The sequence below is a fragment of the Lactuca sativa genome, chromosome 2, assembly GCF_002870075.4.
Source record: "Lactuca sativa cultivar Salinas chromosome 2, Lsat_Salinas_v11, whole genome shotgun sequence".
Taxonomy (NCBI): Eukaryota; Viridiplantae; Streptophyta; class Magnoliopsida; order Asterales; family Asteraceae; genus Lactuca; species Lactuca sativa.
In genome coordinates, this window is record NC_056624.2 from 163,259,749 (window position 1) to 163,274,058 (window position 14,310).

General features: G+C 38.0%; 1 long non-coding RNA gene across 1 annotated transcript; it reads left to right on the plus strand.

Annotated features, from left to right (window-relative positions):
* Positions 1 to 2,938: 2,938 nt before the first annotated feature.
* On the plus strand, positions 2,939 to 4,035 carry LOC122196494 (uncharacterized). Its single transcript, XR_008230004.1, has 2 exons — positions 2,939 to 3,466; positions 3,623 to 4,035. It is a non-coding gene; the product is annotated as an uncharacterized LOC122196494 (long non-coding RNA).
* The last annotated feature ends 10,275 nt before the right edge of the window (positions 4,036 to 14,310 follow it).

Below are 14,310 nucleotides of genomic sequence, written 5' to 3' on the forward strand. Positions count from 1 at the left end.
CATGTCATCCGTACCTCTTTATCATACACAATCTGTGTCATTAAAGTGGTTGTTTTCTAGTAATGATATACTGTTCCACATAATTATTGATGCATCAATACTACATGAAAATATCATATTTTCCTACTTTTGTTTAAACTTAAAAAATACCAACGTGCTTTAAATATCATATTTTCGTTTAAACTCAAAAAATACCATCATGAATTGCTTTATCTGCTTATTATAACATCATTCTTTATTGGCTTGTTATAGCATCCCACATGATTAATATAAATGTGAGAAAACCACTAGAAATTATTATTTTTTCTTAATTTTGTTAAACTAAAAGTTAGTAGTGTAGTTTGTGTTTTCATTATTATAGAATCCTACATGAATATAGATGTATCAAATCCATTTGAAAATATCATATTTCCTATTTTAGTAAAGTAAAAAAATAGCAATGTACTTTTCTTTATTTGCTTCTTGTAGCACCTTACTTTAGTTGCTTTTTATAACATCCTACATGACTATAAATGTATCAAAGCCATCAAAGAAATATTATTTTTTCTTCTTTTGGTTGAATATATAAATTTGCAACAAACTTTGTTTTATTTGCTTATCATAGCATCCTACTTGTAGATTGTGAATTCACTCCAAGTTGTATTATGAATCCAGACACTTAAAAAGGTATTAATTAAGTTGTTCATTATTTACCTTTATTTTTGGGTATATTTATCGTTCCTTTATTACATATTCTTTACATCTTACTGAACTAATGTAAACATGTGACTCTTTTAACTCAGGATATGACGGTTTACTTAATATGTGGAACACCAATACTAACAATAACAACAACACCAGTTTTCTCTTTCATCTTATAGTTTCATTGGTATCTTGCTTTGATCAATGTTTAAAAATGTAAACATTACAACGAAAAGGATAAAAAAAAAGGTGGCAATAGTAATCAACAACCCTATTTTCTTTGAACTTAGGTTTTACTTGCAAAAAATAATAATAACAATAGTAATAAAAATAATTATTGGAATAGGATTTGGTCGAAGGTACCATTTTCTTATAAAAAATATTAGCACATTCTGGAATTTCCATAGAACTTGTATCATAGAAAGATTCATGTTTCCAAACAATCTTTCTGATTCTTTTAAAGACTTGATATGTCAACCCAAAGGATGTAAATCTACAGCTTCGAAGTGTGAAGATTAGAAATTAGCAAAGTTGAATAGGGACTCCCCGAATAGAGGATGTGAACAAACATACACAATGTATAGCCATAACAAGTTTAACCCATAGAGTAGTGGGAGAAGAAACAAGACATCAAACCCATTGAAAATAAAAGCACGAATCAAAGCAAAAAGGTTGCTCACCCGAAGACCACCATGAACCTTCTGCGCCATCACCTTCTTCCAACTTACCCATGTCATTTTATTTTCTTAGAAATCAGCCCCCAAAAAGAAAGAATCTCTCATAGATTCCAGGTTTTTAAGAACACCTTCCGGATCCTTAAAAGAGAAATAAAATAAGTGGGAAGAGCACCCAAGACTGATTCTAACAATGTCAATTTACCACCCACCGAAAGAGATTTAACTTTACAATTTGACAGCTTACAATTAACTTTACAAATAGCATCACTCCAAGCTTCCACCGGAGACATATTTTCCCAAAGGAAGACCTAAATAAGTAAACAAGAACTTGCTAGCCCCACAACCAATTGAAGCGGTCATCTCATCTAACACTGATTGATTGACACCGATAACCATAATGTGACTTTTATGAGTATTTATTTGAGATATGAGATTAGGTAAAAACAATGAAGCATTCTAATGATGGTCACAACATTTTCCTTAGACCAATAGCCAAAGAAGATAACATCGTCCGCATAAGACATGGGAGACAAAGGAAACCCGATCATCACTTCCCAGTTCCCATAAAAGTCCTATAAACAATCCTCTGTTAGCAACTTTTTGGTAAACAATGTGTAAACTTTCCATGACGAGGATAAATCAAGAGGGGGCGAGGAGGTCTCCTTGGTGCAAACCACGATGAAACTAGAACTCATCCGTTTGGGGCACCATTAACTAAAACAGATCCCATAGATGATGACATATGTACGTGTATAAACTTTATGTATTTAAACATATCAATATACATGAATAGTAATAGCTTGAATCCTTAAAAAACTATAAAGTTTTATAAGGTGCTTGTTATAATATACAATGTCACAAAAAAAAGCCTATGTTTTTGTACCATGCAAGATGTGTTGTGTGGACTAGTTATTTTACGGTAAAATAACCATACTACGTATACGAAAAGTTTATGCTAGTTTATTTGTAAAAATATCGTAAATAAGATTTTTTAAAACTAGATTTATTGTATTTTCGCATAAAGGATATTATATTTGTATAAACAAAACATATAGGCACATGTATCACCATACTCCCCCCCCCCCCCCCCCCCCCCCCCAAATAATTAAAAATATTAAAAAGTGGTCGTAAGCACTCACGCTTGATGCGTGCGTTCCATTTGTTTGAATTCGGTTTTTTTGAGAAACTTGTCGTGAGAAACCGCAAATCCATCATTCTTGAACTTTGAGATACTCTCAGGACCATTTCATAATAACTTTAAACTATTGGGGGCCGTTTTGGTAATTTAATTAACAAAAATAAGATTGCTTTGGTTAAAATAAATAAAAGGAGGGACTAAAATGATTCAAATAGGATTAATTTTTGAATATTCATATAAGTTTTGCTAAAAATAACCAATGAGGGGCTTTTTTTGAATAAATGGGTCCAATATTTGTGGGTTTCCGATTGATTTCAAATAAATGTTTTGATAATGGTCCATTTTGTCATTTTTAATAGAATTTAAAAGGGATTAGCGCTTTTATGAAAAGGATTCTCATCCAGGGACTAATTGTGTTTAAAGGTCCAACTTAATAAAAAGTTAGGGCTTTTTATGCCCGTTTCCTTTTGTTTATCGGGCAAAGGGAAGAACAACTACAAGCAGACGAACGAAGAGAGGGAAGAAGAGGCACGAAGGCAGCGACCATACGCCCCCGATATTGGCTAGATTCGGGGAAAGAGAAGCTCGGAAACGGAAGGGAGGTGGTCTCGGTGTTGGTAATCGATTGAACGAGGGGGCTTCTCTGGTGTCTGGCCGAACCGAAGGAGGAGAAGAGACGAAAGCAGCGAAGCTCTCTCTTTCTCGTCTAGCTGTGAGGCGCGAATGAAGAACGAGGTCCGAAGGAGAGTCCGTGAGGGGATAGGTCAGCAGCAACGTCGTGGTAGGCGCCTCAGTAGGGATTGGCAGCAAGGGTCATCGGAAGGAAAGGAAAGGTACGAGGTTAAGGAATCAAAGGGGGCTGTCGCCTCACGTGTTTGCTCCGGGGAAACACCCACTTCGGTGGGTTTTGCTCGACCGAAGGAGAAGTGGAGGTTCTGAGGGGTGGGCTATTCGAGATCGGTGGTGATAGGTAGCCTTCCTGTTATTTATTTATTTATTTTTTTTTATTTGGTATCCGTAAACATGTTGATGAAATAGACAGGAAATTCGATCAAGGGTGTTTTATTTGCTTCTTCTTCTTCTTCTTTTTTTTTTTTTTTTTTTTTTTTTTGTGGTTGTGTGTTAGTGTGTGTGTGTGTGTGGGTATTTGGGTTTTGGTGTTTGACAGGGGAAAATGAAGAACGAATGTTGGAGGTTGCGGCTTGCCAACGGTATAAAAGAAGAACAAAAAGGGTACGAATACTCTGATTATTATTTAGAGAAACTTGTAGTATTTCTTTTGGCTAGATGAACACTACTAAGTTGTACAATTTTTTGGTAAAGAGTATAAGTTTCATTTTGTTTTGGCTGTCAATTTCAGATTCATGTATCCAAACAATCTTTCTGATTCTTGTGAAGACCTGATATATCCACCCAAAGGATCTAAATCTGCAGCTTTGAAGTGTGAAGATTTGAAATTAGTAAAGTTGAATAGGGTGTAATTTTTAGTTAAGTTTATATAATTTTTTAAATTTTAGTTTAATGAAAAATAGTTGGGTATTATTAATCTTTTTTTTTTTTATAATTGTTTTGTTAAAATTTTTAAAAAATATAAAGATTTTTTATATTAAATACTAATACTATTTGGTGAAATTTTGGAAGTGGGTATTTGCTTAAAAGAAAGGAAGTAAAATGTTAAGAAGGATAATGATGTGGTTGAGATGATCTGAAATATTAGGATGCAACATCTTGGTCCAGTTTTATTGAATTATAAAGATTTGACGATGCATTGCAATTGTAACTAAGAGACTATACGACTACAAGGTGACGGAAATATGAGTATATGACAAAGCACTCTATGTTAATGCAGGATGTGATTCCATTCCATCTATGTTTCATATTGCGTTATTAGGTAACATAGAATTACAAGATTCCAAACAAAGTGTTGTTCCATTTAAGAAAGGGGACTTGGTTATAGTGAAGTTGCAACCACATCACTTGAAAACTATGCCCAACAAGCTAGAGAAAAAAGGTATATTGGAGTTTTCCGATTCTAAAAATAAAGGGAGTTTACATACAGGTTGAAATTACGGATTGATGCTCAAATTCATGATGTTGTTCATGTTACATTGAAAATGAAAAATTATGGGGAAGTCGTTGGAATTTCCTTTTCCATTACCATTAGATTTTATTTACTATAGTCCGGTCACGTATATGGGATAAAGTAGTGGTAAATCAAGAGGGACAAATTAAACATCAGTTTATAATTATAGCATGGAAAGTAATGCGTCACATTTATGTTTTGCTACCTGGGAAGATGTAGAATGCTTCTTAAAAATTTATTATGATTTCAACCTTTAGGACAAGGTTAAGATGGAAGGGGAATATTGATACAAGTTAAGAAAATGACACATCAGACAAGGAAAATTCGGTTGGAAGAGAGAATTTGTTAAAGCAACCAATTTACCAACTTGATATAGAGGATAGTTACATTGTAACATAATCTGTTGTAAAAAATTGACTTTTAGATATAAATAGTGAAAGACGAAAAGGGCAAAAGTACTTTGCATGCTAATTAATTTGATTCATTCAATCTTCTTCTCTCGTGTACTTTGAGTCTTTCTCTTTCTCATCTCTTCTGTGTTCTAAATTGACAAACGATTCCTATCATACATGCTATATCATGCCTCCAACATTTATGAAAGAAGAAGTTGAAGTAGTGATATAAATTATCAGGAATTTGAAAAAGTAATGATGGTGGTAGGTGAATTTGAAATCTAAATTCGTGTTTGTGTTTTGGATATTGATTCATCTGTGTGTCAATAAAGTATGGGTGTGTAGCTCGTTCATTGAACATGTCACACTTCCAATCCGGAACGGTGGAAACATTAGGGGCGGAGGACATCATGTACAGTATCACAACAATGCATAATAGTAATCAAAGTACAACAACTATTGTATTAACAAAGTATAAGGTTTACGTCTGTGTTCAAACCATTGTATATTAACACAAAAATGTACAAGTTAAAAGACATGAGTCTATAAAGCTCCGTATTCTCAACACATGTGGCTACCTGTTTATTGATTTCTTAAGAATACAAGTAGTTCTGAAAAGACTATCAACTATTAAGGCGGTGAGTTCATAAGCATGTTAGTAACTGAAATGTGTTTTCTTGTTCCTTGATAATGTAAATATGTTTTTCCTAGAAAATCCTATATTTTCTCTTGTAGTATGTTGTAAGCAAAACATGTGACTGTTATTGTACTCTGAAGTAGTAAAATGTAGTTTAGTTCACATAAAATCATGAAAAGTATGTTTTCTAAGTACTGAAATAGTATTATGTATTTGTACTTGTATACAAACCATGTGTTTTGTAATCATCTAGTGTTACCAAATGTACTTGTAAAATACTCTATTATAGCTTTATTATTAAATAAAACCATGTGAAGTTGTTTACTTATTCAAACATTAATCAATTTGTTCAATACCAAATTGTGAGTTATTATAACCATGATTGATGACCTAAGATGGCCTGAACACGACGTTCTTCAGGCGTCGCAATCGGTATGACATTTGTCACCACAGGCCACCCAGCCTAGCTGTTGCAAGCAAATCTGGTGCAGGATTGTCAGTCTCGTATAGCTCTATAGACAAGTGTCTTGTTCTCCCTTCTGGAGACTCTGGTTATAATTTTAGGACTTGGTTGGTAGTTAGATATGTACTTGAAGTGTGTCTCACAAACGCTATATTGATGATTACACGTAGAATAATGAAAAGTTACCTTGTAATGAACAAGCTGTAAGTATGTTTCATAAACTATATTTAATATAGTTTACATATTTTTTCTATAATGTACTCTGAATATGTAAAGTAGTGCATAATATCCATAAACTATACTCATTATAGTTTATATGTTTGTTGTCTGTTTTGTAATTTGAACCTTGAAAGCAATGTGTAGGTTTCATAAACTATACCTACTATAGTTTAGATGTTCATGTTTTACTGTAATGAAAACCTTTGTCAAATTTGTAAAATTTGTAATATGGTAGTTTCCTTGAAATCCAATGTTTATAACCAAATGGTACTAAAATAGTTTGCATAATTCATATTTTTGTTTAACAAGTTTGAAAGCCATTTTATACTTATATAAATATAGTATTTATTTAATTGTGATTAAATAGACATTTGAGTAAGTAATTCTGTCTCAAGCCCAAAACCAAACAAGGAACAGGAAATGAAGTTAAATTACCAATTCTAAGTCTGTTGAATCATAATCATGTAATTTTAATATATATATATATATATATATATATATATATATATATATATATATCACGTCACATCTTAATATAAATGGAATTAATAGCGAAAAGGATACAGGTATCGTGACCCCAACTCCAAACATAAATATCATCTTAATCTTTACTCAATAAATTTCGTCTTTTGTAAATTTTGCGCTAAAACAATTAATTTTCTTTGAATTAACATATTTCTTAGCTTATAATAGAGATAACTGGATTTTGAACTGCGTAAATTTGAGATTTTGAATGCGGAAATGAAGAATTGAAGAGCCTCGAATTTATTGGATGATGTCCTTTTGAAAACTCAATTTTGGTCGAATAATCTAATAAACTTTTTTAAAAGAAAAACATAAGGTATGTTAACTAACAAATCCCAAACACCCCATCAACATACTTATAAGGGTTATTTTGTTATTTTTAGAGTTACTATTGTCTTAATATGATTGGCAACGAGAGTTACTGACTCCTTCTCAATGGTTAAAAGTGAAAGATTTCATAAAAGAGGATTGGCATTAATTTATTTTCCGAAGTAAGACACGTATTGTAACAACGGAAATTTTTAAACAATTTTTTTCATTTCAAAAGAAAGTATTTTCATCCAAAACAAGGCATAAACATTCAACGTGTCATATCATAATACAAATCATATGAATCCCAAGATCATAAATCATCTATCAGTGTGTACAGATCACGTCGGCGCCTTCCCATGGTCCTCGCTAGTACCTGAAACACATACACAACAATTATAAGCATAATCGCTTAGTGAGTTCCCCAAAATACAACTTACGCACATACGCCTTTCCAGGCCCTGACCTTCTGGTCCATGTGTCTCAGGGGACTTCCGTCCCTGCTGGGTAAACCTTCCGGTCCTACCCACGCCAACCCTTCGGTCCACACTACAATGACTTCCGGCCCATAAAATATTCGCCTTCCGGCCCACATTAAACATATCATACATAGCACATATAACAATTAACTTATCACATATAACACATATGTCTCATATCATATCCGACCTTCCGGTCACACAATTAAACCCTTCCGGGTACAGTATAGTGAGAAGACTCACCTCGTGAATATCGATAGCTAGCAAATCCCGAAATCACTCGTGCTCGATTCTCCGAGCTACAATCTCCCTATAACATCATACATCTCTTATTAACACTTTTTATCTCTAAGGTTGACTATCCCTAAGAAGTCAACACAGGTCAACTCTGGTCAACGGTCAACTTTGACCGGACTCGGCGAGTGCACAAGGGCAACTCGGCGAGTCCAGACGTTTTCACCAACTCTCTAGGATTCCCTTCTTACACGTCGAGTACTCCCTTGACTCGACGAGTTCCACCTGGAAGAATCGCGGGGCCACCCCGACTCAACTCGCCGAGTCTCAAGAACAACTCGGCGAGTCCCAGCTCGACTCAGTCCACTAGTCAACCCTCTCTAACTCACCCTGACTCACTGAGTCAACCTATGACTCGACTGTACCACTCACTGAGCGAACTCAAGGCAATCTTCAAGCTACTCGCCGAGTCTGCTCATCGGACTCGGCGAGTCCATACCATGCAATCACTCAAACTCGCTTCTAAGGTCAGATCTGCTCCAACAATTCATAGATCTGGCCTTACTAGACTGATTCATCACGTAAAGCCCCAAACTTGGTGTACACACAACCTCTATATGACCATTTATGAAGGATTATCCACAAATATCACTACTCAAGGTCATAATCTCCATTGCTCTTCATAAAGCTTGATGAATGAGGCTCTCTGGACCTCTATGGATCCAGATCCAAAGCCTCATCACAAGCAAGGGACTATTTGGCCATCAAATCAACCCAACAAAGGTCACAAGAACCCTAAAACCAAAAATGCTTCACAAAACAGAAGATGAGCCGAAATCATACCTTTAGATCGAAGATCTAAGCTTCAAATCCACAGAATAGCAACCTCCTTTGCCTCCTCTTGGCTAGAACCTCCTTCTTCTTTGCTAAACAACACACAATGGTCAAGAATTGCTTCCTTTCTCTCTCAAATCGCTAAAGCACTCTAGGGTTTCACTCTATGGACTGTTGGGTACAAATGACGGCCATAAGGCCCCTTTAAATAGGTCCCAAACCCGAGAAATTAGGGTTTCATTAAACAGCACGGACTCGCCGAGTCCATATCCTGGACTCGCCGAGTCCAGACGAATCCCGCGTCCAGAATCGCGACCCTACTCGGCGAGTCTAAGATCCAACGCGCCGAGTCCCCTCTCAAAACACCAAAATCAAAACAATAAAGATACCTGGAAATTCGGGCTGTTACAATTCTCCCTTACTAGAACTAGACTTCGCCCTCGAAGTCTCGCTCTGAAAATAGCTCCGGATGCTGCTCCCGCATCTCGCGTTCCGGCTCCCAGGTCATCTCCGATCCCTTCCGGTGTTGCCACTGAACCAACACCAGAGGTACCTCCTTGTTCCTCAAAACCTTGATCTTCCGATCCCTGATGTCCACTGGCCTCTCGGCATAATTCAGGCTCGCATCCACCTGAATATCCTCTAATGGAACCACTGCCGACTCATCGGCTATACACTTCCTCAATTGCGACACATGAAAACTGTCGTGGATCTGCCCCAACTCTGCTGGCAACTCCAAACGATAGGCTACCCGGCCTACCCTCGCAATCACACGAAATGGCCCAATATACCGGGGCCCCAACTTGCCCCTCTTCCTGAATCGAATCACTCCTTTCCAAGGAGAGACCTTCAGGAGAACGAAGTCGCCGACCTGAAACTCAAGCTCGGACCGGCGTCTGTCTGCATAACTCTTCTGTTGGCTCTGGGCGATCAATAACCTCTGTCTGACCTGCTGAATCTGCTCTGTCGTCTGAAGCACGATCTCTGTACTGCCCATCACTCTCTGCCCAACCTCTCCCCAACAAATGGGGGTCCGACACCTCCTACAATACAACAGCTCAAAGGGTGGCATACCAATGCTCGAATGATGGCTGTTGTTGTAGGAAAACTCTGCCAAGGGTAAATACGCATCCCAGCTACCCCCGAAATCTAATACACACGCTCGAAGCATGTCCTCAAGCGTCTGAATCGTCCGCTCGCTCTGGCCGTCTGTCTAGGGATGATACGCGGTACTAAAATGCAATCTAGTACCCAACTCCTCATGAAATTTCTTCCAGAATCTGGAAATGAAACGCACATCACGATCCGAAACAATCGAGATCGGCACCCCATGCCGAGATACCACTTCCCTCACATATATCTCCGCCAACTTCTCCGCTGAAGAACTCTCACTGATGGCAAGGAAGTGAGTGTTCTTCGTCAACCTATCCACAATCACCCAAATTGCATCAACTCCTCTGGCAGTCCTCGGCAATTTGGTGATGAAATCCATGGTGATCTGTTCCCACTTCCACTCGGGAACCTCCAATGGCTGCAACTTGCCATGCGGTCTCTGGTGCTCGGCCTTGACCCTACGGCAGGTCAAGCACCTCTCAACAAACCAGGCGACGTCCCTCTTCATACAGGGCCACCAATACTCTTTCCTCAAATCCAAATACATCTTCGTGGCCCCCGGATGGATCGAAAATTTTGACCGATGAGCCTCTTCCATCAAAGTAGTACGCGTACCGCCCACAAACGGTACCCAAATCCGACCCTGAAAAGTCATAAGCCCTCGACCATCCGTAACGAACTCTGAAACCAAACCAACGACCCGTTCCCTCTTCTGCATCTCCGGTCGCACAGCCTCGACCTGTGCCCCACGAATGGCATCCAATACCGGAGCTATCACGGTCAATCTCAAACATACATCTCGCGGTGGAGTGCTCTCCGCCCTGCGGCTCAACGCATCGGCTACCACATTAGCCTTGCCTGGGTGGTACAGGATCTCACAATCATAATCCTTGACCACATCCAACCACCTCCTCTGACGCATATTTAGGTTGGGCTGATCCATCAAGTACTTCAAACTCTTATGGTCCGTGTATAGCGTACATCGAACCCCATACAAGTAGTGACGCCAAATCTTGAGAGCGAACACTACTGCCCCTAACTCTAGATCATGCGTGGGATATCTCGTCTCATGAGGCTTCAGCTGCCTCGATGCATATGCTATCACATGCCCCCTCTGCATCAACACCGCACCCAGCCCCAAAATCGATGCATCACAATATACTACAAAATCCTCCATCCCTTCCGGGAGAGCTAATACCGGGGCTTCGCTCAACCTTTGGCGAAGTGTCTCAAAGGAGGTCTGCTGCTCGGGACCCCATGAGAATGCAACACCCTTCCGGGTCAATCTGGTGAGCGGCACTGTGATCTTGGAGAAATCCTTGATAAATCTCCGATAATACCCTGCCAACCCAAGGAAGCTCCTGATCTCAGATGGTGACTTCGGCACCTCCCAACTCATCACTGCCTCAACCTTGGCCGGATCGACCAGAATCCCTTCCTGGTTAATGAGATGTCCTAGGAACTGAACCTCCCGCAACCAGAAATCACACTTGGAGAACTTTGCATAAAGCTTCTCCGATCTCAAAACCCCAAGGACCTCCCTCAAATGCTCCTCATGCTACTCTCTAGATCTCGAATACACCAGAATATCATCGATAAATACAATCACCGACCGATCCAACATCGGCCTGCATACCCTGTTCATGAGATCCATGAACACAGCCGGGGCATTGGTGAGCCCAAAAGGCATCACCACAAACTCATAATGCCCATATCGCGTCCTGAACGCTGTCTTTTGGACGTCCTCATCCCGCACTCTCACCTGATGATATCCCGACCTCAAATCGATCTTGGAAAACCAAGATGCTCCCTGCAACTGATCGAATAAATCGTCGATCCTCGGTAACGGGTAACGGTTCTTGACCGTCAACTTGTTCAACTCCCGGTAATCAATGCACATCCGGTGTGAACCATCCTTCTTTTTGACGAACATAATAGGTACTCCCCACGGCGAGCTGCTCGGCCGAATGAATCCCTTCCCCAGCAACTCCTGAAGCTGCGAGGATAACTCTTGCATCTCTGGAGGTGCAAGACGATAAGGCACCTTAGCGATAGGCGCGGCCCCCGGAACCAAATCAATACCAAAATCCACTTGCCTCACAGGAGGTACACCCGGCAACTCCCCAGGAAAAACATCTGGAAACTCACGCACCACCGGAACCTCCTCAACTGAACTCGGTCTCTCGAAAGCCACCCGCGTATCCATCACATACGCCACAAAACCCTTACAGCCCTGTTGTAGACACTGCCTCGCCCTAGCGGCCGAACAAAAAGCTGATCCAGAACGTGTACCCTCGCCGTACACTGAAAGAACTCCCCCACTAGGGTCTCGTATGGTCACCAGCTGACGCTCATAGTCGATGACTGCACCAAATCGGCTCAACCAGTCCATGCCCACAATGACACAGACATCACCCATCGCAATAGGAATCAGATCAATCGGAAACTCAACCCCGAAAATCTCTAACACACATCTCTGGAGAACCTCCGTGGCACAAATCACTCTCTCATCTGCTACAGAAACTCTCAGAGGCCGACTCAACGGCTCACAACTAACACCGATCTACTGACTAAAGGCCAAAGATACGAAAGACCGACTCGCACCCGAGTCAAATAACACTAAAGCAGGTACAGAGTTCACAAGGAAAGTACCTACGCATATCAGGGAATCCGAAAATCACCCAAAGCAATGAAAACCCCTATATAAAAGAAATGTAAACCTTAGACAATTTGAAAAAAATCTAATTTTATAGGTGTGAGACCCGTGTATTACACTGGTTAATTAAAAAAGAATCTAATCTTATAAACCTTAGATAATTTGAAAAGTAATATTTTTTTATACAAAAAGATTTGATTATTAAATATGTAAATGAAACCAAAGTAATACAAATTTATGTAAAAATATGTCTAAATTGAAAAAAATTGCTTTTATGTAAATAATAAAAATAAAAAAGGAAAACAAAACCATGTTTGTACGTAGAAACAAGTAACGAATTCATGAATGGAATTTATTATAATTTATTTTAAGAATGAATTGAATTAATTAATTCAATGATTTTCACTAAAAATAAAATGGAGTCAATAAGCAAATTACATGTGGAAAACAACTAAATCAAAAATTATGAGAAAATTACATTTGTCAAATTAAAGGAGAAGACGACATGTGACAAAAAAAACTTTCATTTATTACTATATATATATATATATATATATATATATATATATATATATAATTTCTGTTTCGTTTAATAATATCATGTGTTTCAAAAAAAGTTCAATATAAAAACATGTAAATACGATAATCTATATATTTTACAAAAATAACTATCAACAAACATGGTATTTAGCAAATAATATGTACAAAAATTAATGGTTACTACTACATAACTAACATTAATGTCGTGAATATATCAAAATATTGAATAAGTAATATTTAAATGTTAGGAACAGATTGTGACTTAAACATGACATTATCACATATAATGTACCTATTTAAGACCATTTTAATTAAGCATTATTTAAATATTAGGACTAAAGTGTAGCCTTAAACATGGCATTATAAAATATGATATAAATTTTCGCTTTTTGTTTGACCAAATGACCTATGATATAGAAAAACAACTGAAGAACAAGAAAACCGTGATATAAAAAGAACCAGAAAACTGAAAACCGAACAACTAAAGATTTTACGTAAGGAAATTGTGGTAACTAAAGCATCTTAACATAGTATGATTTATATGCTTTTATCACATCCTACATTATAATCTTTTTCACTACAAAAATATAAGCCTTTCACGACATTTGAGGCGCGCCCTCTCTCTTAAATAATTAAGAGGGGAATGAAATCCCCCAAAAATTTGAAGTACATCGCCTTCCTCTACATCGTCACTCTCTCCTCTAACGGGGGGATAATGTGACAACCCGAAGTTCGTTCCGCCATTTGTAACCCTTTCCGTTAATAAATTTGTCGTTTTCAAATTCGTTTCCGTTTACGTTATTAAATTAATTCATTAACTTTGAGCTTGCTTTTTTGACTTAATGGGTGTCCAAACGCGTTTAGAACTCATAATAACACCCCATTTTAGTAATCGGAAAATTTTTAGAATCGACCATATCAATTTACGACAACTTTATCGGGTGCGACCAAAAGCATCGTATAACATCAATATCGGGTAGAATTCCACCGTGTCCCGAACTTAGAACATATATAAAGCTCAAAAGACTTCATTTTGAATCTTTTGCACTCTCTCACTACTCTCTCTCTAATCTCTCTCCTCAAATCCAAGCTTTAGATCCAAAATCATCAAATTAAAGCTCCAAAATCATCAAGTTAACCTTCCTAACTTGTTGTACAACCTTTCCTGCTTCCAAATCCGTGTTTAATCTATGATTTAAGATAATAAACATGTTTTTACGGCCCTGGAATGCTCTTGGGCCGTGAAAACATATAAGTTGGGTTTTAGAGCCTAAAAACCCTCCCAAATCACTTATGGAGCTTGGATTCGATTTAAGGACTTAATGGATTT